General features: G+C 36.8%; 1 pseudogene; it reads left to right on the forward strand.

Moving 5' to 3' along the window:
• Positions 1-2,389: 2,389 nt before the first annotated feature.
• LOC126950792 (bifunctional phosphoribosylaminoimidazole carboxylase/phosphoribosylaminoimidazole succinocarboxamide synthetase-like) lies at positions 2,390-22,106 on the forward strand (annotated as a pseudogene).
• The last annotated feature ends 425 nt before the right edge of the window (positions 22,107-22,531 follow it).

Raw genomic sequence — 22,531 nt, forward strand, 5'->3', positions numbered from 1 at the left:
TCCTTATCAGGGTCTGCCTTCTCCTCCTGCCTCAAGTTCCAGGTTCCCACCTTTGTACCCCTTCTCCCGCAAGTCCAAACTGATGATTGTTTTCCGAACATTTCACCATGATTCATATTTCTGTGCATTTACAAATACTACTCTTTCTTCCTGAAATAGTTTTCCCTTCTTTCTATAACGAAGCTTCCTGAAATGGTTTTGCCTTCCTTCTACAACAGGAAAACTCCTGTTTATCTTTTAAAATCAGCACCTTGTCCCTGCCGACTCCCTCCAAAAAAAAAAAAAGAAAAGAAAGGAAGAAGGAAATACCTGATACTGGGTAATTTACAATGAAAAGAAGTTTAATAGGCTTATGGTTCTGCAGACTGTACAGGGAGCATCTTCTCGGCCTCTGATGAGACCTCAGGAAGGTTTTACTCATGGCAGAAGTCAAAGTGGGAGCAGACAGACATCTCACAAGGAAGAGCAAGATCAATAAAGACAGCATTGCAGGGAAACTGCTACACATATTTATAAATGACTAGATCTCCTGATAACTCACTCACTATGGTGAGGATAGCACCAAGCCATGAGCAATCCACCCTCATGACCCAAACACCTACCATCGGGCCCTGCTTCCAACATTGGGGATTATAATTTAACATTAGATTTGGTGGGGACATATCCAAACCGTATCACTCTGCTTCAAGTTGGAGTGTCTTCCTGGAAATTAAAGCTTTAATGTAGGCCAAGCTCGGTGGCTCACACCTGTAATCCCAGCACTTTGGGAGGGTGAGGCAGGCAGATCACCTGAGGTCGGGAGTTCGAGACCTGCCTGACCAACTTGCACAAACCCCGTCTCTGCTAAAAATTCAAAATAAGCCAGGTGTGGTGGTGGGTACCTGTAATCCCAGCTGCTCAGGAGACTGAGGCAGGAGAATCACTTGAAACCAGGAGGCAGAGCTTGCAGTGAGCCAGGATTGCACCATTGTACTCCAGCCTGGGCAAAAAGAGCGAAATTCTGTCTAAAAAACAAAAACAAAAACAAAAAAAACAAAAAAAAAACTTTAATGTAATAGGCAGACTTCATGAAGATACATTTCATGAAGGTATTGAGTTGGAGGAGTGTACTGATTTATATGTTTACCTTCAAAGCATTCTTTAGAATTATTCTCTCAGCATAGAAGACTACGTACATCCACCTCACCTCTACAGATGGGAGCAGCCGCACAGCCAACTGAACACCCCATGTTTTTTCTTTGAGAAACAAACTACTTGCTGAGAGTAAGAAGTCTTCTGTCTTAGAAGTTGGTGTTAATGTCAGAAAGATAGACCAAGGCAAGAAAGTGCAATAAATATTGGCTTGTGCCACACAAATGGCTGCTTTTTGGTCAGGAACGTGTGCTAGGATCTTCTGTGCTGAAGGATCAATGCCACTGCAAATCCATGATGAATGGGCATTACTAAGCCCATTACTAAGCCCATAATTAATCCTCAGTGACACGTGAAGAAAACTAAATTTCAAAATGAAAAACGAGTAAGTGGTAGAGCAAGAATGTGAGACAGATCATTAAATTCCAGAATCAGTGTCCTTAACTGAGAGAACATAGCATCATAGCTACTCTTTTCCTAATTGCAAGATCCCAAGATATGCTTAGAGTGGAAAAAATAAAAATAAAAATAAAAATTTACTTTTCTTTAGTGGCCCTTTTTGCTTTTTCATCTGTTCTATGAATCTTTATTCTGAGGGCTGCCTTTACTTTCTCTCTGATTGAAATGGGGCTGACCACCAAGGGACCCCAGCATTGTCGTCATCAGAGTAGGTGTGACTACAGAAGGCCAGTCTTAGCATTCTGCGCCCTGGACCTCGTGACTTGACTATGAATGTTCAAACGACCTAAGTATAGCCAGTCAGTGTCCAGATGAGTGTGATAAAGGCATTAATGGAGAAAGAATTTCTTTCCTTCTGAGATCATGGTTTCTACAAACCATTTAAGCCTGGAATTGCCTTGTAATATTATCTTCACACCAAGAGAGCTTGGTGGACAACAAGCACCATCACCCCCCATCATACGCATGCACATACATGACAAATCAAAGGCAAAGAGCAATACCCCTAGGGATATTGTTAAAGAATCTAGCTATAGTACTGATTAAAGCTCCAGGTCAACACCTAGACTTTTTTGTTTCCTTAATCAATAAACAGCCTTTTTTTTTTTTTTTTTTTTTTTTTTCTACCTGTTTCAATTTAGTTTCTATCATCTGTTATCAGGAAATTCCAACTAAAACATTTTCCCTTCCTCAACTCCTTTCCAGCTTGCTCTTAGAGCAATGTGACACCTGTCTTTTTCACAGAGGATTTGCCCTGGAACAGACCCTCCTGGTTTTATATCTCTTTCATCTACTCATGATGGGTGCCGACAGCTCAGCAGGAGTTGGAACAGTGATGATGCAACTCAGTTGCCAGTTTACTGTTAATGGTAAAGACGGCCAACGGATACCGAGGCCTGGGGCCCTAGAATGCAAAAATTCAGAGGCCACACACTCTCCTAATTTTAAAGGTGTCTTTGGAAACATAAGTTAGACCCAAAAAATCCAGGTTTTATTTCCAGCTTTCAGAAGACAGCTGGAAAGACTGACTAATGGTTCTTTGCTCCCTCAATTTAAAGATAATTTCTTCAAGAAAACTCTATACCCAGCTGTATTGTGACTATGCACACTGCTTTCCTGCAGTCAGACCACCCACGCTTCGTTCAATACTTGTCATCACATTTACGGTTAATGTTTATTTGGTATTCTCTCACCCCACCAGACAATATGTTTCATGATGACTGATGTCTATATTTCTCAGAGATGTATCCACAATACCAGTCACAGTACCTGACACATCAAAAGCTTTCCATAGGTTTTCACGGACTGAATAAAATTTTACAAGTCTGATCAAGGATTTCTAGCTCCTGTCCCTGTTTAATATCCTACAGAGGCCTATGATATTTACTGAAATCAAAGAAATCCTTTTATTATTCTAGAAAGAAGTTGCAATATGACTTTAATATCTCCCCAATTTTTTTCTGTCTTGTAACAGGCTATAAAACTTTGGGTAATACTGGTCATCAGATTGAATAAGAGGAAACTTTGCAATGATCTCATTTTCTCCTTTTATATATGCAAGAATCAGAACTTATGGGAATATTTTTAGCAATATTTTTGTGGGGGACGATGATGAAAACTTTCAAAGGAAATAATTAGCTTTTAATTAAATTTCTCGGCCCTTGACATTGTATGGTCCTTGTCTTCACCTCTTACCATGCCTGTTTCTTCTCTCTTCTCACTTGAACATCAGCCAATATTAATTTTGGAGACACTCTTCTCTGAATTATCATCTACCTTGTCCTGCTTTGTGTCACTACATTCTGGATCAAAGGCATTTCTCTAAATTGGAAGATTCCCAAGTGTCTTTATATAATTTGAGTTTTTTCCTGACTTTCCTCAAGATGGCACCCTAAGCACAGGCTCCAGCCTCTTCAACTTCGCTGTACGTTACTAGAAAGACAGATCTTTTCTAAAACTCTAACACAGCATTAAAAAAACAGAAGGCAGGCTCCCTGTAGAAGATCCAGAGAGATGGTATCACATGGTAAAAGAAAACCAAGAATTCACCCAGAACAAAGTGATGCAAAGAACACGAATGGCCACAAGAGGTCTTGCAAGTCCAGAGGGAGCAGATGGGGGAAACAGATAAGTCTCAGGAATGCAAGGATAATGTATTCCTAATACATCTATTCGTTCTCTGAATTCACAGATTACAAGAAAAAAACCTTTATGCTCATGCCAAAAAATAAATTGAAAAAATCCAAGTCCTGATGATGGTTAAACATTAGCAGCACAATAAAGTAGAAAAAAACTTCCTCTAAGAAGTAGTGTATCTACCGGAAACCTTCGGCAAGCATTACACTCAGTTGTAAAAAGTCAGATGCATTCACATTAAATTCACAAACAAAAGAAGAATGTTTACTCTCAGTGTTACCTTCAACATACTCGTAGAGGTCCTTATCAGTGCATTAAGACAATAAAAATAAACAAACTGGACAGAAATAAATAAAAGTCATAATATTTGGAAAATATGATCCTTTATAATTTGAGGGTGGATCTAATAGACTTAGTGGACGAATTGGATGTGATAGGGGCAGGTAAAGAAAGATCAAGTATGATACCTAGGCTTTTGGCTTGAGCCATCAGTGTTTTTCAGAACTTTAACTGAGATAATGGAAGATGAGGGTATGGGATGAAGAGGAAATATCAGCTAGACAGTTTGAGATATGAGTCTAGACTTTAGAAGTTTGGGGTACAGAATGAAGAGAAGATATTAGATAGGCAGATATTAGATAGGCAGTTTAATAATGAGTCTAGACTTCAGAGCAGAGGTCAGGTCTGCAAATATAAATTTCGAAGTCATCAGAAAATAGATGATATTAAAGCTTTAGGCCAAATTGAATTCTCAAGAGAAGAACATTGAAAATGCTGCAAACTAACATTTAGAGGCAAAATAAAAGAGAGAGAGAGAGAGATTTGGAAAGACTAGCCCCATGAGATAAGAGGAAAGCCCAAGTTTATTACAGGATCACAGAGCTGTGGGAGAGAAGATATTTTTTTTTAAGGGGAAGAGGAGCAAGATGTCAACAGTCATATGTTGTTGAAAGCTGATAGCAAAATCATGTAAATAAAGATGAAAAAGTAATCTTGGGATCTATCCATATGGGAACCTTGACACGTTACATGGCAGATGAGTTAGAAAGCCAGCTAGGGTGGGTTGAGGAGATCAGGGAAATGAGAAACTTGAGAAATCTCATATTCAAAATGCTTTTGATAAGGAAGCAAAGAAATCAGGGGATAACTGGAGGGATAAAGGACCCAGAGAAGATCTTATTTTTTAAGGTGATGAGATAATAGAGAGTATTTTTACATCGATGTAAATAATCCAGCATGGGGAGAGAGATTATGACTTATGTGTTGGAAAGTGGGGAAAGTAAACTAAATTTAATATTATATAAAATTATAAAGTAGTTTACAAAGGAAACCAGTTGGATAGAACATGATCCATAAGTCAGCCTGGCAAACTAATTTTCTATCAACTCATTTGGATTTGAAGTTTGTTCTATGCTTGACTTTTAAGAAACTTATGTGTAAAAAAAAAATACATTTCTTTCAAAGAAATTTGATTAGCTCAGAGTTTTTCGGTGTTTTTGTTTTGTTTTGAGACAGGGTCTCGCTCTGTCACCAAGGCTGGAGTGCAGTGGTGTGACCACAGATGTCTGCAGCCTTGACCTCCCAGGCTTCAGTGACCCTCCTACCTCAGCATCCTGAGTAGCTGGGACCACAGGCACATGCCACCATGCCTGATGAATTTTCCTGTTTTTGGTAGAGACAGGGTTTCACCATGTTGCCCAGGCTGGTCTCAAACTCCTGAGCTCAAGCAATGAACTTGCCTTGGCCTCCAGAAGTGCTGGGATTACAGGCATGAATCACCACACCCAGCCTGAGGTTGTTTTTAAATAGCAGAATATCTGGGGTTTTCCCCCAGTAATGGCACCTTACTTCAGAATATGTCTTTGGTATCTGGGATGCACCTATATTAACAAAAGGCTTATTATTAAAAGGGTGTGGGGAAAATTGGTTAGCCATAAGTAGAAAGCTGAAACTGGATCCTTTCCTTACTGCTTATACGAAAGTTAATTCAAGATGGATTAGAGACTTAAATCCTAAAACCATAAAAACCCTAGAACAAAACCTAGGTAATACCATTCAGGACACAGGAATGGGCAAGGACCTCATGTCTAAAACACCAAAAGCAATGGCAACAAAAGCCAAAATTGACAAATGGGATCTAATTAAACTAAAGAGCTTCTGCACAGCAAAAGAAACTACCATCAGAGTAAACAGGCAACCTACAGAATGGGAGAAAATTTTTGCAATCTACTCATCTGACAAAGGGCTAATATCCAGAACCTACAAAGAACTCAAACAAATTTACAAGAAAAAAACAAACAACCCCATCAAAAAGTGGGCAAAGGATATGAACAGACACTTCTCAAAAGAAGACATTTATACAGCCAACAGACACATGAAAAAATGCTCATCATCACTCACCATCAGAGAAATGCAAATCAAAACCACAATGAGATGATATCTCACACCAGTTAGAATGGCAATCATTAAAAAGTCAGGAAACAACAGGTGCTGGAGAGGATGTGGAGAAATAGGAACACTTTTACACTGTTGGTGAGACTGTAAACTAGTTCAACCATTGTGGAAAACAGTGTGGCAATTCCTCAAGGATCTAGAACTAGAAATACCATCTGACCCAGCTATCCAATTACTGGGTATATACCCAAAGGATTATAAGTCATGCTGCTGTAAAGACACATGTACACGTATGTTTACTGCAGCACTATTCACAATAGCAAAGACTTGGAATCAACCCAAATGTCCATCAGTGACAGACAGGGTTAAGAAAATGTGGCACATATACACCATGGAATACTATGCAGCCATAAAAAAGGATGAATCCATGTCCTTTGTAGGGACATGGATGCAGCTGGAAACCATCATTCTCAGCAAACTATCGCAAGAACAGAAAACCAAATACCGCATGTTCTCACTCATAGGTGGGAATTGAACAATGAGATCACTTGGACACAGGAAGGGGAACATCACGCATCGGGTCCTATTGTGGGGAGGGGGGAGGGGGGAGGGATAGCATTAGGAGATATACCTAATGTAAATGACGAGTTAATGGGTGCAGCACACCAACATGGCACATGTATACATATGTAACAAACCTGCACATTGTGCACATGTATCCTAGAACTTAAAGTATAATTTTAAAAAGGCTTATTATTAATAATTCATAGTTCAAAACTTTCTACGGATGAAAAAGTGCAGATTTGACTAGAAAAATACAGACTGCCTATCTGCTCTCAACTCACTTGATTCAGTTGAATTTTAACCAGACAAGGGGGCATTTTTAGTTTTCTTTTTCTTTTTTGGCTGCTCAGCATTTGGATCCTAATTCTGTTTGGGGGCCTCCTAAAACAGTCAGTCATAGTGGAAGATAGGCCCTTCTTATCACTTATGCACTTAGCCAGTGCACGAGCTTAAAATGCCAAATACATATATTTCTTCCCCTCAACCCTTGTAGCTAGAGTGTAGTCAGTTCAAGTCTACGAGGCCATTGACTCCTCCACAGATGACACTAGGAAGGTGTGAGTATATGGAATAACTATGTTAGTGGCATTCAGTGGCCAGTGGCCACAACAATAGCATTATAACCAATTCTGGTGGTGTAATTTTGATTGTATTTCTGAACATCTGGATCCTCGTTCCTGGTGGATTCAGGCTTGGTTCTCCACATACTCTACCAATTATGAGAGCAATCCAAATCACATCTAATAAATCCCTACCTTGCAGAGTTAACTGAGGCTTTCTTTTTTGTTGATTGCCAACAAGAACCCTGGATGATACACCAAATATAACACACCTGCGGTATCTTCAGGACAACCTGACAGGCTTTTTCTCCAAAAATGCCACCCAATTCTTGAAATTTCTGGAAACCCAAATAGTACTTGCATTTTCCCCTTTATATTAGGTCGTACTTAGCTCACAATGGTCTAAATTATTTTTCAAAGGTCAATATCTGTTTATTGTGAAGATAAAGGTGCCTGTGTTGTGATCGCTGCATGCTATGAAAAAGTGCCATGTGTAACTAATGTTAGTATAAAAAAATTCACCAAGAGGAGGCAGAAACTCAGGAAATATTAATTGTTGAAATCAAGAGTGAGAATCAGTTTTAGATTCTCATGTTTTTGGAACATTTCAAAAGACTTAATATTTTGGTTAAAAAAAGAAATTTATATATTCTGGGATAATGATAAACATATCACTTTGCTACGATTCATCTCGGATTTTTCTCTCTTTTCTTACGGTTTTAGCTTTCCGATTTTGCTTTTGTTTTCATGCTGTGCCTCATCTTCCTTCTAAGCTTTCAGACTAAACATTCCATTCCTTTACCTTTAGAAAAAAAAAATGTGGTTGTGAATGTGTTCCTTTTACAGTAAGCGCTGAAAAACTATAAACTTTAAGCCAAAAGGACAATACTTCTTTCAAAACCCTTCCTTTAACAAATCATTTTTCAGAGCATTAAAAAGGCCATAAAGAGACAGTATGTTTTCCCCAGCCATTGAAGGTATGATGAATGGCACATCCTGAGGGTGAATGGTAGAGCCACTTTATAAAGTTTAAATAACAAATACTTGGGCTTAGTTATGGACTTTACACTAACCAGAGATACAAGGCATTTTAGCTGAATGACAGTGGACCAAACTAATCCTATAAAGTGACAAAAGGAAACATTGGGGCCTTCCACTGTGAAATATCTTGAAGTGAAGGCTTGGCAGGAAGTCAGTCTTGCATAAACATAAAAGCCAAACTCTTTTAGAAAACATATTATCAGAGATGATTTATTTTTATGTGAGAATAGTTCTTCTAAAAATATTTTAGATCTTTTTCTTGAATATAAATACTGATTTACTAATATGACCTGTCTTTTTTCATGTCCTAGACAACAACGATTTCATAAGAAGAGGCAAATGGAACTCAGAATAAGCAATCATAGACTACAAGCATATAATAATTTCAATAATTTTTGCATTTGAACACAAAAAATGAGTTACTAAAAGCATAGTCCCCTTCAAGTTGTAATTCAAACACATAACATAATTTGACTTCAATAGGCAAAGCAAATGACACTTACTTGGAAATTTCTAAGGTACTTACAGAAAGTCAAGGAGAGGACTTAAATTGAAGAAAAAAATATGTCTGACTAATAGTGAATAAAATTGTTATTGATGCAAAAAGCATTGTTGAATGAAATCTTTTCAACATCTTAAATATATAATGGTCTAAACCTTGACCACCTCAAGTTCTTTTAAGAAGCAGGCAGAGGAAAACAGAGAAAGAATGAATATAAGAACATTTACATCCAGAGTATACAACTCGAGAAGATAGAATTTATTCCTATTTCATTGTTGTGTGCACTTTTCCCCCATGATTAACCAGTGCATTGCACAAGAAGGCTGAGTGTTTGTTGAATAAACAATCCCAGAAATAACTGGAAAATAGTGCAGAATAATGAAGAGAGAGCTTAAATAGAGATCAGGAAAGATAAAGCATCTTCTTCCTTTCTTTACTATGTTGAGATACTCTCTGAATATTATTTTCCTTATTTGAAAAACGAAGAGTCAAAGTGCCTTAAGTACCTTTGAGTTCAGAAATTCATTGCTTTGAGAGTAAATATACTTAAGATTGAGTACTAGAATTCAGAATATTGCTGTGCAAGTTAAAAAATAATTCTATCTTTGGGGAGAAAAAATGGGGTTATATTTTGTTTATTTTTTATACTCAGTAGAATAAAGGGGGTCCTTAATTAGTAAAATTGTACATTTCAATATGTTCATGTTTGCACACAGAAAGGTGCTGAGTACATGCTATGGCTGCAGTGCAATGTCTTTTGTAAATGTTAGCTCTTTGGGGAGCAAGCATACCCACATTCACATGGCATTTCCTAAGCCTGTTTTCCTTCTCAGGGTTAAACTCACTGATGCAAATTGCCCAACTGGGTTATAATTAAACTTCTACTCCCACTTTCCTTTGGGCTCTTCAATCATATATACTTCTCTTTCCCCTCTTTTCCCCATAGTCTTCTCTCTATTTTCCCTAAACTCCTAACAGATAGGCCTGTGGTGAGGAGAGCTGACAATAATGAGGCCCCAGGAACTGGTTCAGAGCCTGCTGTAAAACTTTTTTAATTAAACCCTTGAGATTTTAAGAATTTGTAATTAGAATGCATGGTTTGAAATGAACTAACATAACCCTGCCATCTAGCTGGCATAACACGGTGCCCATGGGTCTGCTGATCTCTGGGTGCTTAGGTCCTGGCAGAACAGACTGTTTCTGACTGTTTCTAACCATTGACCATCCTGTCCCAAAAGTGGGCTTAGTTATGGACTTCACACCCACCAGAGACACAAGGCATTTTAGCTGAATGACAGTAGACCAAACTAATCCTATAAAGTGACAAAGGGAAACACTGGGGTCCTCCACTGTGAAATATCTTGAAGTGAAGGCTTCCTTGAACCTTTTGGGAAGTGTCCCAAATTTTCCTCCTGTTGAACTGTTAGAATGTGTTTAATTTTCCACTATAAGAATAGGTTGCTTTGATGAGTATCTATTGGGATAAGTTTCTACCTTTGTGAAATTTCTTCAAAATAGATTCCCGGAAGTAGAATTAGAGTGGGAAAGAGTAGAAATATATTAAGGGCTCATCACAGATGCCAAATCCCTTTCTTTTCACTCATTCATACAAACAAATATTTATTGAGCACCTGCTGTGTACCAGGTACTCTTCTAGGTGCTGAAATTTCGTTGTGAATGAGATAGGTGAGGTTTCTGATATCATGGAATACCTACTCTACTGGTTAAGGAAGACAATCAGTAAGTGGGCAAAAAATACGTAATATAATTATAAATGGTAACAAAAGCTATATAAATATATAAAATGGAATGATAGAGAATAGGGGTTGGCTTCTCTCCTTCTTTTGTAGCCCATACAATTTATCAGGAACATTGGTCAGCTTTACCTTCCAAGTACGTACAGAACTTAATATCTTCTCTACATCTGTATTGTTATCTCCCTAATCCAGGTCACCATCATCCTTTGCCTGGACTTTTGCAAGAGTTTCCTAATTGATCTCCCTGCTACCATATTACCGCCCCCCCTTCATAGTCTGTTCTCCCCACAGCAGTCAGAATGATTCTTTTAAAGTGTAAGTCAAGTCATATAATTCAGCTGCAGAACACTTCCAATAGCTCACTTCTCTCTCAGTGTAAAATCTGTCATTTCCATGGCTTGTAGAAGAATCTGTGGCCTGAACACTGCTACATCTCTAAACCCATCTCTACCATTCCCCTCCCCGGCTGCAATCCTTTCTGATTTCAAGCATGACCCTTCCTCAGTGCCTTTGCACTTGCTGTATCCTCTGTTGGGAACATAGTTTCCCCATATATTTCTCACTCCTTCAGTTCTTTGCTCAAATATGACCTTTTCATAGAAATAGTCACTAACCATCCCAAATAAAATAGTATGGCATTCCCATGTCTCTCTTTATCCTACTTTCTTTCTCTTCAGGGTACTTATTGTCTCTTGACAAATTTATTTGTATATTTTGTTTATTGACTGTTTTTACCCACTAAAATAGAAATTTCATGGATCAAATACTTTATCTGTGCTGTTCACTGCTATATCCCCAGTGTCTAAATTGATACCTGGCACATAGGTAATGGCTCAATATTTGTTGAATTAATGAAGAAATTAATGACTTTGTTTGAAGCTGGTGAGAAATTTCTTGGAATATGCTGTGAGTCTAGACCATGCGTGTCCTATTCAACTTGCTTTTAATTTTTATCAATGTCATGGATCAAGAAATAGTAGAGGCCCAACAAACTGTATGCTGTCTTGGAGTCCAGCAGTGCTGGAACTGAGGCTCAAGAGAAGTGCAGGCTGCATCCCCAAGATCTAGGAGTGAGTGACCCTGGGCTATCACACTTGGGGCTAAGGTGCAGTGCTGCTGGGGCTGAGGTGCAAGTGGTGCACACATTCCCCATCCTTTGGCCTAGGCTGTTGCCACTGAAGAGAGCACTACCCTCCCCAGTGGCAGGATAACAGCACAGTTGTTGCTTCCCCCATGCAAGCATTCCACCAGTGGCCTGAGGATCACCCAACTCCTTCGTACCATGGGTGGCTCCTCCACACGCCATTGGAGGCCTGAGGGCAAGCCCACCTGACCCAGATTTACCCCCTTCCCATACAAGAGCACATAGTCTAGGGGTCAGGGGATTTCCCAACTCAGTTCACCACCATCGGAACCTAAACACCCCTCCCAGGGACCTACTCACCAAAATGAGAACAACACAACTGGCACTTATCTACATGTGCCGCCCGCGGGTCTAAAGACTAGCCCACGCAGCCCATTGTGGCCACCACCAACACCAGCACATACTTCTCAAGACCCAGAGGATTGTTCTGCCACTGACTCTACCATTGCCCACGCCATACTGGTTGTCCAGAGGTCCAAGAACCTGACACCCACCTTGCCCAAAATTACCACTACCAGCGTGTGAGTAAGCTAGCAGAAGGCCCAAGGGTTAGCCTGCCTGGACCCGCTAATACTAGTGCCAGTTTACACTGCCCCCGGTGTCCAAGAACAGGCATTCTCAGCCCAACACTGGTACCAATGGGGCTGGAAAACTGGCCTACTTGGCTTCCCAGTCCCCAGCAGAACTTCACTACAGTTTCCAGCTGTACCCTAAGGAAATCACAGATACCACTGATGTTGTTTAAAGCTACACTACTGCATGCACCCAGAATCAAAGCCAAATGTTCTACCCAACAAACACCATAGATACATCTTCAAGAAAGTCTTCCTCTACAAAAGCAAATTCAACAAGTTGGAAGAAGCTAATATTATTTCAGATATGTCAATATCAATGTAAGAACACAAGAAACATGAAAAAGCAAGGAAATAATACACCTCCAAAGGAACACAATAACTCTCGAACAACAGATTCCAATAAAAAATCAATGAAATCATGGGAAAAGAATTCAAAATTTGAATATTAAAGAAGCTCAGTGGAATACAAGAAACTTCTGAAAAACTTACAAAGAAATCGGAAAAACAATTCAGGATATGAATGGTAATTTGCCAAAGAGAGAGATAATAAAAAAAAAAAACAAGCAGAAATTCAGAAAATGAAAAATTCATTTAATGAAATACAAAATATATTCAAAAGCTTCAACAAAAATAGACTATATCAAGCAGAAGAAAGAATCTCAGAACTTGAAAACAAGTCTATTGAAATAACACAGCCTGACAAAACTAAAGACAACAGAATAAGCAAATTCTCCATAGCATATGAAACACCATAAAGTGGCCAAATATTTGAATTACTGGGGTCTCAGAAGGCAGAGAGAGAACAAAAGGATTAGAAAACTATTCAACATAACAATATATAACAACTTCCCAAGTCTAGCAAGAGATTTAGGCGTCTAGATACAAGAGGCTCTGAGATCCCCAAACAGATATAATGCAAAAAAGGTTTCATGAAACATTACAGTCAGATGTCTACAGTAAAATACACAGAAATAATTCTGCAAACAGTGAGAGAAAACATATAGTCACCTTTAAAGGAACCCCCATCAGACTAACAGTGAATTTCTCGGTAGAAGCCTTTCTGCCAGGAAAGAATGAGATGATATATTCAAAGGGCTAAGAAAAAAAAAAATACTGCCAGAGAAAGATCGACTTCCAGCAAATTATTCTTCATAAATGAAGGAGAAATAAAAAAGTCTTTCCCAAAGAAGCAAAAGCTGATAAAATTCATCACCATTCAACTGGTCCTCCAAGAAATGCTCAAGGCAGTCCCAAACCTGAAAGAAAAAGACAGCATTTACCATCACAAAAACACATCAAAGTATAAAACTCATTGGGAAAACAAACACACAAATGAGGAAGAGAAAGAACTCACACTGTACCACCAGAGAAAACTACCAAACTGCAATGACAAACATTAAAAGAAAAAGAAAAGAACGAAGAAAATACAAAACAACCAGAAAACAATGAACAATATGACAGAAACAATACTTCACATATGGCCGGGTCACGCTTGTAATCCCAGCACTTTGGGAGGCCAAGGCAGGCAGATCACCTGAGGTCAGGAGTTTGAGACCAGTCTGGCCAACATGGTGAAATCCCATCTCTACTAAAAAAGAAAAACAGAAATTAGCCAGGCATGGTGGCAGGTGCCTGTAATCCCAGCTACGTGGGCGGCTGAGGCAGAAGAATCACTTGAACCTGGGAGGCGAAGGTTGCAGTGAGCCAATATCATACTACTTCACTCCAGCCTGGGCAAGGGAGTGAGACTCTTGTCCAAAAAAAAAAAAAAAAAAAAAAACTTCACATATCAATAATAACCGTAAATGTAAATTGATTAAATTCTCCACTTAAAAGATATAGACTGACTTAATTGATTAAAAGAAGTATATATGATCCAACTATGTGCTGCCTACAAGAAACACATTTTACTTGCGAAGACATACATAGACTGAAAGAAAAAGGATTAAAAAAGATATACCATGCAAACAAAAACCAAATGTGAGCAGAAGTTGATTTATTTATATCCGATAAAAGAGACTTTAAGTCAAAAATAGTAAGAAAAGGCAAAGAAGGTCATTATATAATGATAAAGGGATCAATTCATCAAGAGGATATAATAATTGTAAATACCTATGCACCTAGCACTGTGGTACCCAGATTCATAAAGCAAATATTACTAGATCTAAAGAGAAAGATAAATTCCAATATAACAATAGTGAGGAACTTCAACACCCCACTCTAAGCATTAGACAGATCATCTAGATGTAAAATCAACTAAAAAATATTGAATTTAATGTACTATAGATCAAATGGACCTAACAGACACCTACAGAACATTTTATTCAACAACTGCAGAATACACATTTTTTTCTACTCAGCCTGTGGAGCATTTTTCAGGATAGATCATATTTTCAGCCACAAAAGAAGTCTCAAAAAATTCTTAAAACTTGAAATTATATTAAGTATTTTCCCATACAACAGTGGAATAAAACCAAAAATTAATACAAAGAACAATTTTGGAAGCTATACAAATACATAAAAATAAAACAACATGGTCCCGACTGAAGAATTTAAAATGGAAATAAAAACATTTATTGAAACAAGGCCGGGCGCGGTGGCTCAAGCCTGTAATCCCAGCACTTTGGGAGGCCGAGGCGGGTGGATCACGAGGTCAGGAGATCGAGACTATCCTGGCTAACATGGTGAAACCCCGTCTCTACTAAAAATACAAAAAACTAGCCGGGCGTGGTGGCGGGCACCTGTAGTCTCAGCTACTTGGGAGGCTGAGGCGGGAGAATGGCGTGAACCCGGGAGGCGGAGCTTGCAGTGAGCCGAGATCACGCCACTGCACTCCAGCCTGGGAGACACAGCGAGACTCCGTCTCAAAAAAAAAAAAAAAAAAAAAAAAAAAACATTTATTGAAACAAATAAAAGTTGAAACACAAGATGCCAAAATCTGTGGAATACAACTAACGCAGTACTAAGAGGGAAGTTTACACCAATAAACATCTGCATCAAAAGAAGTAGAAAGTTTTAAAATAAACAATGCACCTCAAAGAATTATTATAGAAAAGGAAGAACAGACTAAACCCAAAATTAGCAGAAGAAAAGAAGCAATAAAGATAAGATGAGAACTAAATAAAATAGAGATTAAAAGAAAAGGATCATTAAAGCAAAAAGTTAGTTCTTCAGAAAGATAAACAAAACTGACAAACCTGTAACTAGACTAACCAAGAAAATAAGAGAAGACCAAATAACAAAATCAGAAATAAAAAAGGAGACATTACAACTGATACCAAAGAAACATAAAAGATCATCAGAGATTATGATGAATAACTATACACTAACAAACTGGAAAGCCTAGATAAAATGGATAAATTCCTGGAAACATACAAACTACCAAGATTGAATCAGGAAAACATAGAAAACTTGAACAAACTAATAATGAATAGTGAGATTAAATTAGCAACAAAAAGTCTCCCAACAAAGAAAAGCCCAGGACCAGATAGACTCACTTTCAAATTCTAACAAACATAAAAAGAACTAATATCAATCCTCTTCAAACTATTCCAAAAAATCGAAGAACAGGGAATTATCCCTAATTTACTCTAGGAGGTCAGCATTGCCCTGATACCAAACCAAACAAGAACACACACACAAAAAGAAAACTACAGACCAATACCCCTAATGAACATAGACACATAAATTCTCCACAAAATACTAGCAAAATGAATTTAATAGAATGTCAAAAAGATAATACTCCATGAGCAAGCAGGTTTCATGCCAGGGATACAAGGATGGTTTAACATATACAAATCAATAAATGTTTCACATCACATGAACAGAATGAAGGGCAAAAACTATATGATCATTTCAACAGATTCAGAAAAGGGATTTAATAAAATTCAACATCATTTCGTTATAAAAACTCTCAACAAACTAGGCATAGAGGCACCATACCTCAAAATAATAATGGCCATATATGACAAACCCACAGCCAACATCATAATGAATGGGGAAAAGTTGAAAACCTTTTCTCCAAGAACTAGAACAAGACAAAATTGCTCACTTTCACTACTCCTATTGAACATAATGCTTAAAATACCACTAAAAATACTATTTCCCCTAGCCAGAGCAATCAGACAAGAGTAAAAAATAAAAGGCATTCAAATTGGAAAAGAGAGAGTCAAATTGTCTCTCTTTGCACATGAAATAATCTTATATTTAGAAAAAAAAAATGATTCCACCAAAAACTCCTAAAACTGATAAACAAATTCAATAAAGTTGCAAGATACAAAATTAACATACAAAAATCAGTAGCATTTCTATACACCAACAATAAAACAGCCAAAAGAAAAATCAAGAAGACAATCCCATTTACAATTGCTACAAAAAAATAAAATAAAATATCTAGGAGTAAATTTAACCAAGGGGATAAAAGATCTCTACAATAAAAACTATAAAACACTGATAAAATGAATTAAAGAAGACATAAACAAATAGATATCCCATGCTCATGGATCAGAAGAATCAATATTGTCAAAATGACCAAAGAAATATCCAGATTCAATGAAACCCTTATCAAAATACCAATGTCATTTTTTACAGAAATAGAAGACAAAATTCTAAAATTCATATGGAATAGAAAAAAGAGCCAGTATAACCAAAACAATCCTGAGCAAAAAGTACAAAGCAGGAGTCATCACACTACCTGACTTCAAAATATATTACAAGGTTATAGTAACCAAAAGGCATGGTATCGATATAGAAATAGACACAAAAACCAATGGAACAGAATAGAAAACCCAAAAATAAATCTACATATTTACAGCCAACAGACTTTCAACAAAGGTGCCCAGAACATACACTGAGGAAAGGATACCTTCTTCAATAAATAGTGCTGAAAAAATGGGATATTCACATGCAGAAGAATGCAACTGGATCCCTATCTTCCACCTTACATAAAAATCAGTTCAAAGTGGATCAAAGACTTAAAAGTAAGACTTGAAACTATAAAACCACTAGAAGAAAACAAAGGGAAAACACTCCAGGATATTGGTTTAGGCAAATATTTTATGGCTGAGACCTCAAAAGCAGAGACAACTAAAACAAAAATAGACAAATGGCACTATAGTAAACTAAAAAGTTTTTGCACAGTGAAAGAAGCAATTAACAAAGTGAAGAGATGAACTGTTGAATGGGAGGAAATAGTTGCAAATTATCCATCCAACAAGGGACTAATACCTAGAATATGCAAGGAACACAAACAATTCAACAATTTAAAAAAAAAATTCAATTAAAAAGTGGGCAAATGACATGAATAGACAATTTTCAAAGGAAGACACACAAATAGCCAACAAGCATATTTTAAAACATGCTCAACATCTCTAATCATCAGAGAAATGCAAATCAAAACCATGATGAGATATGATCTCACCCTAATTAGAATGGTTATTCCTATAAAGACAAAAAAAAAAAAACAGATGCTGGCAAGGATGTATAGAAAAGGGAATACTTAACAATAGCAAAGGTATGGACTCAATGTAAGTGTTCATCAATGGATGAATGGATAAAGAAAATGTGGTATAGATATACAATGAAATACTATTCATTCATAAGAAAGAATGAAATCATGTCATCTGCAGCAATATGGATGGAAATAAAGGTCATTATGTTAAGTGAAATAGTCCAGGCACAGAAAGACAAAATATCACGTGTTCTCACTCATGTGCAGGAGCTAAAAACCTTGCTCTCCAATACCAGAGTTTGGGAGGGTGTGAGGGTAGGCGGGGAGAGAAATGAAAAGAGGTTCGTGAAGAAGCACAAACTTACAGTTAGATAGAGGAAATAAGTTCTAATTTTCAATAGCAGACTGGGGTGATTATAGTTAACAACAATATATTGTGTATTTTAAAGTAGCTAGAAGAAAGAACTTGAAATGTTACCAACACATAGAAATGACAAATACTCAATATGATGGATACCCCAAATACCCTGAGTTGATCTTACACGTTTGATGCACATTAAAAATGCTCACATGTACCCCCATAAATGTGCAAAACACTATGTATCAATAAAAGGAAAAGAGAAATAATAGAGAGTCTCACAAGTGTTATACACATGACTTGTTATCAGAATTATATTCAGCAATCCTTTTCAAACCGCAGGTCACTAACCATTACTAGTCTGTGAAGATAGTTTAGCAGGTTGTGAACAGCCTTTTGTTAACAAAAGAGAATTCATCCAGGCTGGAACAGAATATAATTGAATTGAAAAAAAAAAAAAAAAAAAAAAAAAACCTTTATTGCATGTAATAAGGCTGAGTGTTGTTTTGTGAAAGTTTGTTTTAATCGTATGTAAATGGGCTTTCCGAGCACATAACGAAATACGATATAAAAAGTATTTGTTATTATAGGTCACAGTGTTTTTTTTAAAAAACAATGGCCTACAATGTTGATCCTCAGGAATCCACCCAGGATTTCCAGGAAATAAAAATAACAGAAGAAAACAACGAATTGGAAAAACAATGAAAGAGAAGCAAAGAGAGAATCAATGACCAAAGAGTTGTTCCCTTGAAAAAAGTTCATAAATTAATAGTGACTAGCCATATTGGCCAAGATAAAAAGAGAGAAGACACAAATTAACAATTTTAGGAATGAAGGATGGAAAATTTTTTCAGATCCTAGTTATTTATAAACATAAAAATAAATCATACATGTGTCATACATGACACAGCAGCAAAACTCACTGAAGAAGAAATAGCTATCTTGAATAATCTACTATACATTAAAGAAATTGAATTTGTGGTTTAAAATTCTCAAAGAAAAATCTTCAAGTCCAGATGGCTGTACTAACAAGTTTTTCCTAACATTTCAGAAAAATGTAATATAATTATACACAATTTTTTTCCACAAAATAAGAGAGGAGGGAATGACACCCAGCTCATTTTATAAACTCAGCATTACATATATTAAAAACAAAGACATTACAAGAAAATTACAGACCAAATATCCCCCACAGCATAGATATGAAAATATTCAATAGAATGCTAGCAATTGTAATCCAACAATACATAAAAAGATAACATATCATTACCAAGTGAGGTTTATTTCATCATGAAAACATAGTTAAGCATTCAAAAGTTAATTAAATTAGTTCATCACATCAGTAGACAAAAGAAGAAAAACATTGCTCATCTCAAGAGATGCAGAAAATCATTGGACAAAATTTGAAATCCAACCATAATGAAAATCCTCAGCAATTTAACATTGCTGAGTAAACATCAGAGTTAATACTAAAAGACCATATGCTTTGCCTCTAAGATCAGGAATAAGGATGAGAAGTCCATTCTTACTGCTCTTTTTAGACACACTGAAAATTCTAAGTGCAATAAGAGAAGAAATTGAAAAAAAAGACAGACAGACTGGAATGGAAGAAGTAAAAATGTTTCTCTTTGCAGATGACATGATTATATATTTAGAAAATTATTAAGAATCTACAAGAAAGGTATTAGAACTAATAAGTAAATTTAGCAAGGTCAATAGTTAGAAGGCCAATGTAAATTTAATACACAAAATCACGTTTCTGTCTACATTCTATATACTATCAATAGAAACTGAAAAATTTCAAGCAGTGCTATTGTAATGATAACAAAAATAAGAAATACTTTGGTAAAAATTTAGCAAAATATGTTTATACAGGTGTTATGATCTGCATATTGAAAACTTCAGAACGCCAATGAAATAAATCAAAGATCTAAACAAATATGAGATGTTCCTTATTCAAGATTTGCAAGTCTCAACATTGTTATGTTAATTTATTAATGTTAATCATAAATTAACCTTCCATAGATTCCATGCAACCTTAGTAGAAAATGCCAGCAATATTCTTTTTGGAGAAATCAACAAGCTAATTCTAAACTTTATATGGAAAAAATCAAAGGAAGTACAAGAGCTGACATAATTTTAAAAAGAACAAAGCCTGAGGACTTAATTATTTCATTTCAAGACACATTAATCAAGATGTATAGATCAGGATTAAAGTATAAAGCTACATTAATCAAAACAACGTAGTATTGGTGAAAGGACAGACACATAAATCCACTGTAACAAAACAAAGTCCAGATAAAGACTCACATATAAATTATCAATTAATATTTGATAAAAGTACAAAGAAAACTCAGTGCAGAAAAGAGAATTTTTTCAACAAATGATCTGAAAAAATTTAACATCCATTTGCAAAACTTTTTAAATCTTGACCCATACCTCATACCATATGTAAAAATTAAATCAAAATGAATCATAAAGTGTAAAAAAATAAAAATTCAGAAGAAATCATAAGACCACAAATTGATACCTTGGATTAAACAAAGACTTATTAGATATGAAATTTAATCTCAATCATGAAGATAAAATTGATAGTGATTCATCAAAGTTAAGAACTTCTGCTCTTTGTAAGACACTGTTCAGAACCTTAGAAGACAATCTATACACTGAGAGAAAATATTTGCAAAAGGCATTTCTGATGAAGAACCTGTATCCGAGATTTCTGCCTCTCTTCCCAGTGGGGTCACAACCCTTAGCCCGCTCGGGATATTGGCAACAGCTGAGGCACTAAGTATTGGTTAAAACAAACAAACAAACAAACAAAAAACAACTGAATAAGGGTAAAACAAAGTCCATGAATTATTAGATAGTCCAGAAAAAAAATCCTCCCGCAGTCCAAGGACCAGATAACAGCAGGAAATGCAGTTAGAAAGAATCACCTGGAAGTAAAAGCTGGAATCGCAAATAAAATTACCAGTTGTATTTTTCAGTTGTTACAGGAGGCAAGTGTCAAAACTGCTTTCACCAGAAAATGTGGGGAGACAGACAGCTTTTGCTGCTCCCGCATGTGAAATGATTCCAACTGAATGGGTTTGCAGAAGAATAGCAACTGATTCTTTTCTCAAAAGAAATCCTGATGACAAGGAAGGATATAAGTTTTACCCACCTAAAGTGGAGATGTTTTTCAAGGATGATGCCAGTAACGACCCACAGTCATCAAAGGAACAGCTAATTGCTCCAAAATTTTGCTTTGGCGGACTTCTCATAGGCCAAACTGAAGTGGGTATCACGTCATACTACATAGGCTTTTTTTTTTTTTTTAAATACTGAAGAAATCTTGGTTGCTCCAGAACTGTATACTGGTTGATATGATGATCAAATTTGGTGTTGATATAACCCCCAAAGAAATTGTTCTTGCTGATGATATTGATAATGATTCCTGGAGACTCTGGCCATCAGTGGATTGAAGCCAACAGAAAGACAAACAGCCTCATCAGGACCTCAAAGAAGTAACTCCTGAAGGGCTCAAGATGGTAAGGAAAAACTTAGAGTGGGTTTCAGAGAGAGAAGAGTTGCTTTTGAAATTAGAAAGTCCGCACAGGATGGCAGTATTGATAGGCTATACTTCTGATCTTGGCCACTGTGAAAAAATCAAGAAGTCCTGTGGAAATCTTGGCATTCCATGTGAACTTCAAGTTACATCTGTGCATAAAGGATCAGATAAAACTCTGAGGATTAAAGCTGAGTGTGAAGAGGATGGCATTCCCACTGTATTTGTGGCAGTGGCAGGCAGAAGAAGTGGTTTGGGACCAGTGACGTCTGGGAACACTGCATGTCCACTTATCAGCTGCCCTCTGCTCATGCAGACTGGGGAGCTCAGGATGTGCGGTCTTCTCTTCGACCACCCAGTGGTCTCAGCTGCTCAACCACCCTTTATCCAGAAAGGTCAGCTCGGTTTACTGCTCAGATATTTGGGCTAAACAACCATTTGCTGTGGGGCAGGCTGCTGCTCATATTTACTAATATCTCCTTATAGGCAGAGAAGTTACTATAAGGACATTTTCAAATTACTCTCTTATCCACTGTATGGTCATTGTCAAGTGATAATATAATTAAAGAAATATCTTTTATAAATGCTAATAATGTTCTATTATAAAACTCTAGAGTTATTACCTGACCTTCTATATGTCAATCCATAAGTTTTAGGAAGTAAAACTGGCTATATTTTAGGTGATAAGAGCAATGTCGTTCTCATTCACTCTATTGTCTTCACAAAATTCTAAGGGTATAGTTCTAAATTTTCAATTAGTATTTCAGAAAGTGATTTCTATTTACATGGACATCTGTAGATAAGTTCTGATTTTCTTTTAAAGAAAAGTTGAGATTGGGTAGAAAACAAGGTAGAGGAGCGCTGTTGCGCCCACGGAAAGGGGACTTTCCTGAGACCTTCTCTGTTGGTTG

The sequence above is a fragment of the Macaca thibetana genome, chromosome 3 (assembly GCF_024542745.1).
Source record: "Macaca thibetana thibetana isolate TM-01 chromosome 3, ASM2454274v1, whole genome shotgun sequence".
NCBI lineage: Eukaryota > Metazoa > Chordata > Mammalia > Primates > Cercopithecidae > Macaca > Macaca thibetana.